The 14477-nt window shown below is 42.6% G+C and overlaps 1 long non-coding RNA gene across 1 annotated transcript; it reads right to left on the reverse strand.

Annotated features, from left to right (window-relative positions):
- Nucleotides 1-2886: 2886 nt before the first annotated feature.
- LOC113008280 (uncharacterized) lies at nucleotides 2887-13682 on the reverse strand. Its single transcript, XR_003270001.1, has 4 exons — nucleotides 13514-13682; nucleotides 3856-4071; nucleotides 3640-3760; nucleotides 2887-3562 (listed from the first exon to the last, which is right to left on the reverse strand). It is a non-coding gene; the product is annotated as an uncharacterized LOC113008280 (long non-coding RNA).
- Between the last annotated feature and the right edge of the window lie 795 nt (nucleotides 13683-14477).

Raw genomic sequence — 14477 nt, forward strand, 5'->3', positions numbered from 1 at the left:
GAAAAAGTGTGTCGATAAACTTCTCAGCAGCAAGAGACGTGTACCTCTGATTCACATCCTCTTTTTTTCTTTTTCTTTTTTATGCGGACTGCCATACACATACATGTTACAAAATCTGTGTTAATAAGAGAGAATGAGACCAAAAAAAGGAAAGTACATGAAGATGAGAGCGGGTGTTGTTCAGTCACAATGCTCTCAACATGAGATGATGAGCTGAGGGGGGCAGCGGCTGGGATTGTGAAGCCACAGGTTACCCTGTCTGCACGACCCTTGACAGCAGAGAGACACCGGAGCCCCGCGGGCTGACAGAGGACTCTCCCCATCAGCACTCATATAATACCGCTTTGGCAAGGACTCGCAAGTAAGACGAGGCTACACCCAAGAGCCGCTGGCAAGTTTCCAAGTGGTTTATGGATATATGCCAAGGCAGAGAATAGCCCTAATGTTTATGGAGTGCATGTTGTTTAAATTATTAACTGTCACGAAGAATTAAACACACATGCAAAACTGTAATATCTCCCATGATAAGTTATTTAGAAATTAATTACAGATTTGCACAATTGCACAAGCATTTTCTGCAAGGAACATTTCAAATTCAAATTTCCCTCAGAAGCCTGAAGGCAACGTTTTAGTCCTTTCTTCTTTTAGTCCCAGCTTTTTTGTCCTGCTCCCAAAGTCACTTGTCTGACTGGTCAATTACTATGTTTTTCTCCCCCACAGCCTCACAAAGTCAAATAGATGCTTTCGTAGCTCCGTTTTATGACAATGTTTGTGTGAATTATTCAGCCTACGCTTTTATCAAATAACAATAACTTGAAAAACCCTAATGCAGAAATAGCAATTCAGGTAGAAACTCCAGCTCTCTTTCATCCATCCGTCTGCTTTCTTGGAAAAAGAAATCAACAATCCTCCCCACATCATTGACGTCTGTTATTCGTGGTTGCATTGTGAAGGAAGCACACAAAGCTTCACAGTAGCTAGCGAGACGTTGTATGTGTGTTTTATATTAAGAGCTTAAGGGTTGAGTTTCACATTGAAGATGACTGCTGAAAGTCAACCTTTTGGACAGAGAAGGCAGCGCTCCGCCCTGGCTTTGCTCAGAGGAAACACCTGCAGAGAGCAACACATGGTGGTTTGCAGGGAAACCTCCGCTGTCTGTTTTGCACTGATGAACTATTTCCAAGTAAAGAGGACTTGTTCTGAACATCTGTAGCTCTGGATATTGTTTAAATGCACCACCAGGGAAAGCCTGACAGAAAAGCAAACAGCAGTTGTTGATGGTGGTTTGCACAGAGGGCAACGAGCTATGGTTTTGGTGTGCAGCAGCTTGGCTTCTCAGTGCTGTGTGAGAAAGTTTTCTCCCTCCTTGCAGCCTGGATAAATTAGCCCCAGAGCCAGAGTGTGGACAGCAGCTGGAGTGCAAGAGTCAGCTCTGGCAGTGGTGATAATCAACAGGGAGGATGTGGAGAGAGAAAAACCCTGAGGGAGGAGGGGGTGGCGAGGTTGGGGGGGAGGTTGTAGCTGTTGTGATCTTACAGACCCAATCAGAACCCCAAGTAGAGCCGAGGCCTCATGCAGTGTAACAGCACACCATCGTGCTGCAGCACTCAACATCCTGGACACAGAGCAGGTCTCCTCCCTAACCGGCTGCTTAACCCTTTCATAGTGTGTGTGCGCGCCTCTCCCCCGGCCCCCATTCGCTCATCACTGCGCTAATCAGCCTCAGAGACAGCAGCTGCAGGGAGCCCCTCTCCTAACCTGGGCTGGAGAGGCTGTTATACTCAGCAAGAGGAGGGCAAATACAGAGCTTAGTGTTCTCAACAGGGACCGCAGAGCATCCACATGTTCCACACTGGCTGCTCCATCCACTGTGTCACATTCAGTCATCAGATAAACCATGTGAGCACTCACTGGGGCTCTTTATCAGAGGGCAGAGGTGGAACATGTACTCGGATCCTCACCTGAGTAAAAGTCATTATGTTATAATGCAGTAGTATTAGGAATTAATATATTGGTGTTGCAATATAGCAGTACTAAAAGATATTTTATTGGTATCATAATGATAATTACATAGAATAATATCTTATTTGTATGCTTTTGCACAGTCAGTGTTACAGACTCAGTGTTTATTCACCAAAAACGAGATAAAACTCATAACAAAGAAAGTTAAAGATGAATTTTACTTACCAAAATATCAGTATATTTTATAGTTTCTAAAGCGATTTCAATAATATTGTTATTGTTAAAGGGAAAAAAAAGCCCTAAAATCATGTTACTACTGTAAAAAGTAAGCAGTGTATCAAAGTGCATCAAAAGAAAAAACATATGTAATGCATAATCAAAATCAGCTTTATTGGCCAAGTATGTGTACACATACAAGACATTAGGCTCTTAACAGACAACAGAATAGACACACAGAAAACAACAACATGTATAGCATATTTATATATGCAATGCTGCAGCAGTGCAGAGTGCACAAATGCACAAAAACATATTCAATTTGCACTGACCAAAAAAGTAGACACTGAATTAAACAATGAAGAATAAAATGGGTAAGCCCATGCAGACGGTAACTAATTAGATAAAACTGTCGTCTGGATTTGTAATTTAAGTGAAAGTGATGCAGTTTGGTATTTGATTGGAGATTTAATAAATAGAATATCTAATAAAATATATGATTGTGCTGCTATGAATAGCAGTAAACCTATAGAAAATAAAAAGCTACATTTTATCTCAACAGATATTATAAATGCACTATGGCAGGGACATAACTGGGCTAAAAAATAAAACAAAATAAAAGCACAAAACTGTGCACAGCTTTTCAGACAGTCTGAAAACCCATTTTCTACATGTTAGTGCTTGAACAGAACCCAGTTATGCTCTTTTTCCTTAAAGAATACATGAATAACCGCATTACTGGTTCACTGACATGTTTACGTTGGAGCTAATTTTAATATCCTTCCCGAAAAGTATAATGCATAACATGCACTTTTGTGTACAGCATTCCCTTGTTAAATATAAAAAAATGCGGCATTCTCATGTAAACTAAAAATACCTCAGATCTGCGCTGAAAGCTGGGGTTTTATGATGGCCTTATTATCTGTCTCTTTATTGGACAGCTTGAGTGGCCACAGATCCGCTATAAATCAGGCAGAGTTTAAATAAACCCCTGATGAATGTTAAGGAGGAAGAATAATGTACTGTATTCCCTGGAAGTCCCGACAGTGCTGGCAGTTATGTCTTATCCTCACTAAATCAGGACTGCAGGTCAAGCCAGCTCAGAGGTTGCACGCGACCAGTGATTCATCAGCATGTGCGTGACACCGGGACATGATGGAGGGTTTGGAGGAACGTCCGGACAGGTAGGGTCAGAGCCAGGTCTGATTACACAGCTGCTGATCTTCCACAAGAACCCAGAGACAAACCAGCACCCCATTCCTGCTTCAGTCCTTGAATTCATCCATCCAGAGTCAGACTGATAAAACAGACCCAGGCCTCAGATGCTGCACAACCCACTGCTTTGTGGTCCAGTGAACAAACTCTCAGATTTGAGGTTTGCGTTCTGTGGAGCGGTTTGTATATGTGTCACTGTGTAAAGGCAACAAACACATTCAGAATTTGCACAAATGAATTACTCACAGCCTCTCCACAAAGTATAGACCGAGAACTATCTCTTCCAAAGGACTGAATGGTATTGGTAGAGCCGATGCAATCTCTGAAGCCCAGCTTGACATGACATGAAGCAACGATTTTATGTTGTCTGTCAAATATACAGGAAGAAAAAAAAATCAATGCAGCCTGACAGCATTACATAAAGAGCCTTTGTGCCTTGATATTTCTTTTCTGCCTGTGTACTTTTGTCTGGGGTGTAGCGAGTCGTTCTCGAGGCCCAGGGGGAGCAGAGCTGGCAAGAACAATGTGGGAATCCGAGGAGGCAAAACTGCACATGTTGTCTTTTTTTTCTTCTTCTTCTCCTCCACAGTTTATGCTGGGACTCCAGAAGAGGCGGCATCTTTACAGACCATTTCATCCGGCAACATCATCCATCACGGCAGACAGGTTAGGCTGCACCTTTAACACAAATCCCCGACGTGAACCCGGAATTCTTCGGAGATGAAGACGTTCCAAACAGAGGATTAATGTGCAGAATTAAGATCAAATCAGTTTAACACAACGTTATTTTTGGCCATTTCCAAATGCTCGACATTTACTTTCCTAATCCGACTCTCTCTCAGTGATGCCAAATGCATTTTGTAAATCAACAGCGATCCCGCGTATAAATTGATGAATTTAAATTTAAGCGCAAAACTGTATCAAGCGCCCGTTAAATATAATGAAACCAGGTGCATCCATCTGCACACAATTAACTGGAGCTACAGTCCATATTTACAATTTCATGGGAATATGGGGAAAAGGTTTTTAGGGGAAACTGATCAAGCACTTAGTACACCAGCATCCATATAATCTGATTATGGCTAAAAGCCCAAACTTAGCCACGCTCTCTAGCAGAGGTGACAAAGCTATGAGAGCTACTGCCGTCCCAGGTGCACCCAGGAGGACTGAGGTTTCTGTTAACACTCCAGGCTTCAACCTTCAGAGCTTCAGCCACAGCTGAATGAGGCACTGCCTCCCACTCTCTCCCTCTCGCCCAGAAGAGGATCAGCGGTGGCTTAGAGCTGCCCAGGCAGGGAGGTGAACAAGTGGGGCTTTGAGGAGCCCTCTGCCAGTCAGCCGGAGAGCTTCAGGCCTCTAGCCCTCAGGGGTTAACCTCTCAGACTGCCAAGCAAAATACTGCAAGAGGCTCGCAATTACAGAGACAGTCAAAGGCCACACGCAATTTCCAGAGCTATTTACACAGTTAGAAGGCCCCCCCTCCAGACCTGCCAAGAATAGGCAGAATTAAGATGGCAGAGAGAGGGAAGGTGGTCTTTTAAATACCCTTTGGCCTCTTATGGCTGTAATTCATTCACAAACCAACTAATGGCTTAAACAAATAAAAATTCTCCTCGCTTCATATGAATTATACAGCATATATGAAACACAGGAAACATTTTAAAACGCATTTTCAAAATAAAGGCACTCACACACCGAGTAGCACCTGTTCAATACAAATAAATAGTCCACCATAAATACGATATACAAAAATGTCTGATATATTTTTTTAATTTTTGCTATGTGAGCGGACATAATTAAAGGACTCTGTGATATTAATTACAAAAAAACCCTAATTAACAGATAATACCAAGATAATTCATAAAGCGGCTTTCACAAAGGCCTTAAAAGGTAGTTCCCCAAACTGAGAGCCAGGACCTCAAATGGGTTTCAATGCACATCACACAAGACAGTGAGCAGTTTTCCAAACATCTTTGTAATGCTGCTCTTTTTAAAACTTTGAGTTGTGGAGGAATCCTGAGCTGTAAAGGTAGAAACAGTCATCATGACGTCATGGTGACTGATGGTGACCTTTTTCCAAGCCTTGATCTGAGTATTTTGCTCGTTGCCTGAGGCGTGGATGCTACCAAGAAACTGAGGATACTGCACGCTTAGTAACAACTCATCTACTTATATCTTAATATCTCTCTGTATCTCTCTATCTACACACACACACACACACACATACATATATGCTTTATTGTTTGTTTTACTTTAAATAGCATCATTTACAAAGTGAGATTAATCCTGTATTAAAAAAACAAAACTACAGACTGCAAATGAAAACATATTAGGGAAGTTTTCATAGATCAGCTGAGAATTTGAGTAATTTTCTCATACTATCAGATGTCTTTGTGCAGCGGAATTAACTACTATTATGTATAAGACACTTCCTCATTGTCTTCACTATTTAGACCCAGAGCCTGGTCTGTTTATTGCTCTTTTGCTTCAAATAGGGTCACAGGCCAATAGGTCTTTAAAAAAATGAATGTAAGCCACTGCTCTTACTAAGATACTAACATAACACAGCCCATCTTGAAAAAAAAAACTCACCCCAGTTTTGAAGTCAAAGTTTCTAGAGTGATTTTTTTGGATGTACTGTAACATATTGCAAGCTTCCCGTTACCACCCTTGGTCCAAGTACATTAGTCAGCAGGCCGATTAATGGGCTAGTGTATATGTTGGTTGTGCAGTAAGTCCCAAAAAAAAACAAAAAAAGAAACTGCTTCTTGGCGGGTAGGTGCAAGAACACCGCACCCCCACCCCAGTAACTGCTCCACCCTCCCAGGGGGCCCCAGCAGCCTCTAACCCGCACAGCTGTTCTCCAGGTCTAGAGCCTCTCCAGAGCCCAGCAGTTCCTCCTGCTTTGGGGACCGCCCGCCTGCCCGGGGGGCAAGGAGCTCTAATAATAACAACAACATCCAACATGCAGGCCCGGGGTCAGACACAAACCGTGACCCTCCCCATCACAGCACCAGAGCCTGGACAGGAGCCAGGACACAGAGCCCCGCTGCAGCCTGGGAGAGCAGGGTTAGGAGAGGTAAAGGGTGGGTCTGTGGGTGGCTGGAGCTTTCAGGTCTGCTTTCACTTCCTGCTTAATGCACCATCATCATCATCATCATCATCATCATCATCATCATCTTTCTGGGGATGGAGGAGGCTTTGGATAGATTATGGTTGGAGGCAGTAAACTTGAAAATGTGGAAGCTAGATGATAAAATGTTATAAATGCAGCTAACTGTTGGGAAACTAGCAGCAGGGTAGAAGCTTCTTTTTTGCCTCAGCACCTGTGTTTTGCCGTGGCACACCCCCACATGCAGCACTAAGCTGCAAAAAAGTATCTTAAATGAGTCAAGAGGCAGAATAATATCAGTCCATGCATATCAGCAGAACTTCTAGGAGACCCTGAGCTTCAACACTCAGTCAGACATGGTAGTTTACATCAAATAAAACCCATGTACTTTTCCTTGTAAACGAAAACAGAACAAATTCCTGCTCCAAATAACAATCCCGAGTTTACTTTCAAGCGTTCAGAACTCCTCCCCAGTCAGGTCTTACAGGTCGGCCAACAGTGCACTTACGGTTTCTCACACACTCCATCCGAGGGGGAATACTTGGCCCTAATTAGCACCGAGCATCTGGCAAATGTCAGCGTGGCTCTGTGTGCAGCATTCCTATTTACTTAGTAAGCTTGACTTCAGATGGAACAAACACAGCGAGAGCTTTCCAGTGCTTCAGGTTCTGGGAGTGCTTTGGTATTGCACTGTGAGTGACATACAGTATGTGCAATGCAAGAGCGGTCATCTCATTATCCACAGTTTCTTTTGAGGTTTACTGAGCATTCCTCATACCACTGCAGGGCACACACACACACACCGTACACACACACCGTACACTCACACTGACGTATCCGTTACTACGTTAGTACACTAAAAAAAATACCTTTCATATGTGTTTGTTTAATTCTCCCGATTGGACTTTGCTACTGATTTTGAATGTGTCATTATGAGATTTGAGAACCTTCTTAGAGGTCTTCATACCACCGTTGTTATCCAATTCAATTCCTTAAGTTTTATATAAAAAGTTGAGGGTTTCTTTTTTTTTGTCTTTAGCCAAATAATAACATTAATTTCCTGTTATGACTATGAGAAGTTGTTTAAACTGACAGCATCAAACAGGAATCCATAACCTCAGCTCAGAAAACAACCTGCCCTCACAAGTTTGGCCCCTACTGGTGTTATTCCTAAAAGCCACCATTCCCTTTTCCCCCTGTTTAGACATAAACTAACCACTGATCTCCTCGGGCACAAATTGCATATCAAATCTATGACAGCGCCCTCAAGGTTTAAAGCGTTCAAACACGTAAACACCCAGGTGAAACCGAGTCTCCCCCGTGGAAACGACAAAGACACGTTCACAGCAGCTCAGCAGTCACCGAGAAGCTTCACCGCAGCAGAAGACAAGTAGAGTTCAGTCCGCTCAGCTTGATCTCGGCCCCTGATCTCCAACTTGACGTGATTACACAGAGGCTTCCTGTCTCCTCGGCCCCGATAGCATCTCTGTCTGACTTCTCGCTCGCCTCCCACGCGGCTCTGTCCCAACCTCAGATAGCAACAATTACAGCATAATGGGACAGTTTAAATTAGAAAACTACATCTAGCAAAGCACATGTTCATCCAGCTCCGCAGCATGGCTCATTTAAGAGATTAATACTCAGCCAGGTCCTGCAGCACAAGAAAGGCACTCTTAAGAAATAGCAGCTTTAGTCAAGGGGGCCATTCATGTGCAGATCAAAACATAAAGCCTGCAGTTAATGTTGATTTTTTTTTTATAGGAATAACTAACAATTAAATCCTCCATGCTGTGCATAACACTGACACATGAATGTTTCCCGTTCTTCCATCTAATAATTACTCACAACTAATTTTGATTTAAAACACACGCTGAAAATTGGTCTTCCGTGGATTTCCAACAAACAGCCCAACTTCCTGCTAGATGCTGTTATGTCATATTTTGGTACCACAAATGGAGTAAATGAAAACCGAATGCCACAGCAGGTTCCAGTCAGTGTGTGATAATATTTAAAAAGCGTAGGGTCATTTGCATTTCCACAAGTCAATTAAAACCAGAGCAACAGAAAGAGAGGAGGATTAAAAACAATGCGATAAATTAAGCCTTTCAATAAGCTACATCATCTTTATGAGGCTATCAAGAAGATTATTCTGCAAACATGCATCGCTTGTGACAAAAATAACAAGCCTCGTCACGCAGCTGTCAATCACGACAACAGCATCCACCACTTTATGTACACCAACTGATCCATTTTCATGTCATCTGAATAGAAACCCGGAGTAAAGCACGCTTGATTTGAAGTGCACCATGATCCCAATTCATTTAGCCGACACATGTAATCACAACCACAAGCTCTGGTCCTACGCAGATGGAAATCAATTACCATGCATTTCGGAAAAACCACTGTCAGCTTCCTGGGATTTATTCGTCTGATGCCGTTTGTTCTGCAGCATTATGAACGCCGGCGGACATTAAAGATTCCCCGTGTGAAAAACCTTTTCAACTGTTGCCGCTGCTCATTTCAAATTTGCTGACACTAAAGATGATTTGATGAAACAAACACTGTTTAAATCTGCACTTAAACATGACCAATCACGTCATGTTTAAGGAGAGGGGAACCAGCGGACTGGACTCCGGGGACTTCTGCTACAAAACCCATCAACAGCAGTACTTTCATCACATCCTTCACTTGAGCAAATTACCATATCAGCAGCATGATCTGAAAGCACTCCAAGAAACCACAATATGTGCTTTCTGACGCACAATTAAAAGATGTCAAACTTGGTTTCCTTTACACTGTTTTGGTTCTGGCTGTCAACGCATCAAACATTATCTTAAAGAGGACTCATTTAGCAGAGAAAAGGGACTGGCCAGGTTCACTGGCGGTGACGAGGGGGCTCCGTAGCCTGGGGGTATGTGGGTAACCAAGGAGCACAAAAGAAATGGATACCCGATAAGAAAAGCAGCGGTGGTGGGAGAGGGTTGAGGGGGTGGGAAGGGTTTGGGGGGGATTCTAACTTTCCTCCCTGGCTCTCTCCTGGGAACCTGGGGGCTAAGACGCTGGAGCTCCTCCACGCAGGTATCATATTCAGCAGGTCCTTCAGTACAGCTGGGCTCCGGTCCAAACTCCCTGACTGTCTGCCTCAGTGGAGAGAGGTACAGGCGCCATAAGGTCACAGTAGCACAAATGCCAACAAGTGAAACTAAATATTCAAGTCAAGCTTGATACTGTTGTTGTTATTTCACAGAAGAACTGGCAATAAGCCTTTCTGCCTGCTTTAATGCAGGTTGCATGCAATTATTTGCATGATTAAACATGATCAAGAGCAGCAAGGATATGCAAACATTAATGCACATCAGTTTTTTTTTTTCTTTTTATCCGGTGAAATATGAAAAGTGAGAGAGGGGAGACTGAAACCCCTGAGACTTTCAGACATAAATCAACCTCCCACATCTCCACTCTGACGCAAACAGGCTGTATCCCCCCCCTTACAAAAGCACGGCAACCGAGGGCCCACGGCTGGATCCACGGTAATAGCTTCGACTCCGGCAGAAAGTGCACTGCTTGCTTCAGATTTCAATTCACTGCACCCGAGTGGCCGATCGACTGCAGAGGGTGAATAAACTGGAATAGAAATGTTGGATACCGCACGTTAGTCTGGACTATGATGACTTTGATATGTATATATGTGTGTGTGTGTGTGTGTGTGTGTGTGTGTGTGTGTGTGTGTGTGTGTCAGCTCATATGGCTTCAGAACTGACCTGAACTGAAAACTAGGATTTCAACATAAAAATTCACTTCAATAAAAAAAAACACAACACAGAAAGTGTCACTATCTGACCTTTTGTTAATTATATTCCAGTTGGATTGAGAGTAAATGAGAAAGAAAACTAAAATTAGTTGCTGATTTGTATCCAAAATAGTTCTCTCTCCAAAATAAGTGGATATTTTTTTTCTTTTATAAAAACGTGTTAATCTAAGCGAGGAGTGATTATTGGAACTTCAGCTGAAAAACAATAACGATGATTAATCAAATACTTTCTTCAACACCAGTACAACCATGATGTGGATTTCCTGTTCCGCCACTGCCAGAGGTGCTCTGCTGGATTGGGATCTGTTGACTGCGGAAGCCATTTGAGTACAGTGAACTCATTGTCATGTTCAAGAAACCATCATTGTGGTCATGAAGGGATGCACATAGTCAGGTAGGCTTTGGTAGTGATGTGTGGCGTCATCAGAAATGACCTTCTGCGTGTTTTGGTAGTGGCCAGTGGTTATTTGAGTTACTGTTCCCTTCCTATCAGCTTGAAGCAGTCTGACCATTCTCCTCTGATGTCTGGCATCAACAAGACATTTTTACCTGCCACTTACTGGATATTTCCTCCTTTTCTAACAATCCTCTGTAAACCCTAGTGATGGTTGTGTGGGAAAATCAAAGCAAATCACCAGTTGAAATACTCAGACCAGCCCATCTGGCACTAATAAGAATGCCACATTCAAAGTTGATTAAATCACCTTTTTCACCCCATTTTGATGCTCACTTTGAACTTCGGCAGATCGTCTAGAGCATGTGCCTAAATCCACTACGTTGCTGCCATGTGATTGCATGATTAGATATTGGCTTTAAAGGAACGTCTTTTAATAGTGGCTGATGAGTGTAGCTTAGCTGGGCTCTGTCTTATCTTAAACTCACCCAGCAGCACTAAAATCGAGCATTTGTGACTGGAATATTTCCTGGTGAGCATTTCCTTAGATGCACTTGGTCTAGTAAGTGAAAATGCATATTTCCCAACATGCCACAGTTTCCTTTCTACCGAATCAGTCTCCTCTATACTGCGTCATGACGATGCAGACATGCAACAGACATCAGACCCAGGATAGCATAATTAAGCTTTTCTAAACTCAACTGTGTGGTCTAAAGGGTGAAAAGAGGTTTCACACCCTTCTGACAACTGCAAGGGGCCTGCAAATCCTCCAAACCGGCCACATCCACAGCAGTTTGTTGCCCTTGTCCATCAGATATGTGAAGCTGTGAGCATGCTGTGAGAGTCTGACAATGTCTGAAAGTGGAATTAATGAGACAGCATACAAACTCACTAAACAGTAATGCCACTTCCCACTAGCAGGTCAGCCGGCTGAGCTTATGCAGCGCAATGCAAAATGTGCACTCACAGCAGAAAAAGCAGAGAAAACTACAGTGAGATGAGGCCCCTCGTGGCCATGAGTGGATTCAATCAGTCTGAATTAGAGGATGTGAAGGGTTCCAAGGTTTTGTCTTGTTTCAAGAGGAGAGAGGGGGAAAAAATTGAAAATTGACCTGGCAGCCTTCATTTAGCGACAATGTGCTAAAGTATTTTAAAGTATGATGGGTATTCATCACAGTGATCTGCACAAGCGGGGGCAATACAGTGGCACAAAGGTTTTCAATTGAAAAGCATAATACTCATTAGTCTCAACACTCAACATCAGCACCAATCAGAAGTTGCATTAGCTGTGAGAGGGTGCCTGGTCAAAAATCCCCTCCCCCCCTTACACGGATAACAACACACAAGGGAAAATGAATTAATCAGGCAAGTTGCGATCTATGATATGGCATTAGAGAGGAAAAACTGCAGATTTTACACAAGTATATAGAAAGGCTGTTGTTAACTTTCCTTACTAAGTTCCACTGATGACATATTTATAAGATGGAAACTGCTTTACAAGAACAAGAATGCATCACTACTGAGCATAAGATTATGATGAAGGGGGGTATGATAACACAAAATGATGAATACACCCCTCTATTTAGTTTCAAAGCTGAAAATAAATAAGTGCAATTAAATAATGCAACCAAGAAGAACAGAGCATTAATCAGAAGACTGGGAATTGCTTGAGGATGTGAAATACAATTATTACGCCTTTGAAAACACACACAGTGAGGAAACAGTGTGGGAGTCTGTCTCTGTCAATCCTTAGAGGAGACCTTCGTGCTTTCCTAGAGTTATATGCCAGAGGATCATATCACAGATTTCACAGTTCACACTGCTATAAAAGCTCCGTGTCAGGCCGTTTTCTCTACTCGGAGCGATTGTGGCTCAAGAGTTGGGGGTTTGCCTTGTAATCGGAAGGTTGCCGGTTTGAGCCTTGGCTTGGACAGTCTTGGTCATTGTGTCCTTGGGCAAGACACTTCACCCGTTGCCTACTGGTGGTGGTCAGAGGGCCCGGTGGCGCCAGTGTCCGGCAGCCTCGCCTCTGTCAGTGCGCCCCAGGGTGGCTGTGGCTACAATGTAGCTTGCCATCACCAGTGTGTGAATGGGTGGATGACTGAATGTGTAAAGCGCTTTTGGGTCCTTTGGGACTAGTAAAGCGCTATACAAATACAGGCCATTTACCATTTACTTGTGGATCTGCATGATATCAAAGAGAAGGGATATCCTTAATGTGGTCAGGCACACGGCAAACCTAACGTTTGCCAGGGTTAGCTGATCAGAAGAAATTAAGTTTCCATCAGAGGCTGCACCAAGGTCCAAAATTACATAAATATGCATTATTTTGATCAGCGGTTCATGCAAAGCCATTCTAGTAGAGTGAAAATGTTTCAAAAACAAAAGCTACCTGACTAACAATGTGTGGGTTAGGGCATGGGCACTTATGTTACAGTGATGGAGGGCAAGTTATCTGTTAGGGGAGGTCCCAGCTGTAGGATAGTGGCATTTCCCCGTGGTAGTGGGTGTGTTGGTCTGCAGCAATGCTTAAGACTTAGGTGGGTGCTTCTGTACTTGCCTGGATCTAGGGTTTTTAAAGCAGAACATTGTATTCTAAGGATCACGAACGGTTAATAATTATAGGCTAACAATTCGGGTTTGGCTAATCATTGTAGATCAGCCATCTGGATGCTTGGAGCCAAAAATGATCTTGTTAAGGCAGGAGTGTGGAGCACTGAATTATCAGCTAATGCTAACAAGCTTAACTAGATACCGACATCTCGTAACTAACACGTAAATAAATCACTAGACTTTTACTCACCAAAACTGCAGCACAGTTAGTACAATTAAAAACACGAGACCACTTTAGAAGGTCCAGCTCAGTTTCTTCTCTTAGCAGAGGCGACACCTAGCATACGGCTACACCTGTTAGTTAGTGACCACGCCCCAAATTTGCACATATTTAAACCCTATTATTTAAATAGGTGAATTGTTTTTACTTAAGTAAATGTTAAAATCCTACTTAAGTAGCTTAATAGTACATAGATTCTACTAAATATATTTAAAGTACTTGCAGTAACTCATTCATATATTGTAAGTTAAAGACCCTACAATAATATAGAGAAAACCCCAACAATCAGAGGACCCATCTGAGGATGTGGCGATAGTGGGAAGGAAAAACTCCCCTTTAACAGGAAGAAACCTCAGGCAGAACCAGGCTCAATGAGGGGCGGGCTCAATGAGGTGGGGGGGGGGGGGAGTGTACTTTGACATACAGAGGAGCCCGTATAAAACCACTGATCTTCTAATTAGTAGACCACTCTACTTCCTGTGCCACAGTTGACCAGTGAGTACAAAGTGCAATCACTGCATCCAAAACAAAGTGGAGTAAAAAAGCAGGAGGAACAATGTAAATACATCGGTGAAGTACACTGAATCCAAATAAAGTAGTTCTAATCCTATTGGTGCTATTCATATTCTAACCTGATAATCTTAAAAAAAGCCTGCAGCACTAACAGTGCTATAGACCACATTTTAATTTGTCTTCTTAATTTGCTTTCAAAATATTTTTATGCTAAATTGTTTATTTCAAACAGTACATTTGTATTTCTGAGCAGAAAATCATTATATCAAATAAAGCTTAACGACCAAAAACAGAAACTCAGTTGCTCCATTTTATTTTCTTCTCAATGACAAGAATCACACCAAAAATACAAAAAACACTTTTCTTTTTTAACTTTCAGTATGAAGTGCTTCAACACACACACACACACACACACACACAC

The sequence above is a fragment of the Astatotilapia calliptera genome, chromosome 16, assembly GCF_900246225.1.
Source record: "Astatotilapia calliptera chromosome 16, fAstCal1.2, whole genome shotgun sequence".
Taxonomy (NCBI): domain Eukaryota; kingdom Metazoa; phylum Chordata; class Actinopteri; order Cichliformes; family Cichlidae; genus Astatotilapia; species Astatotilapia calliptera.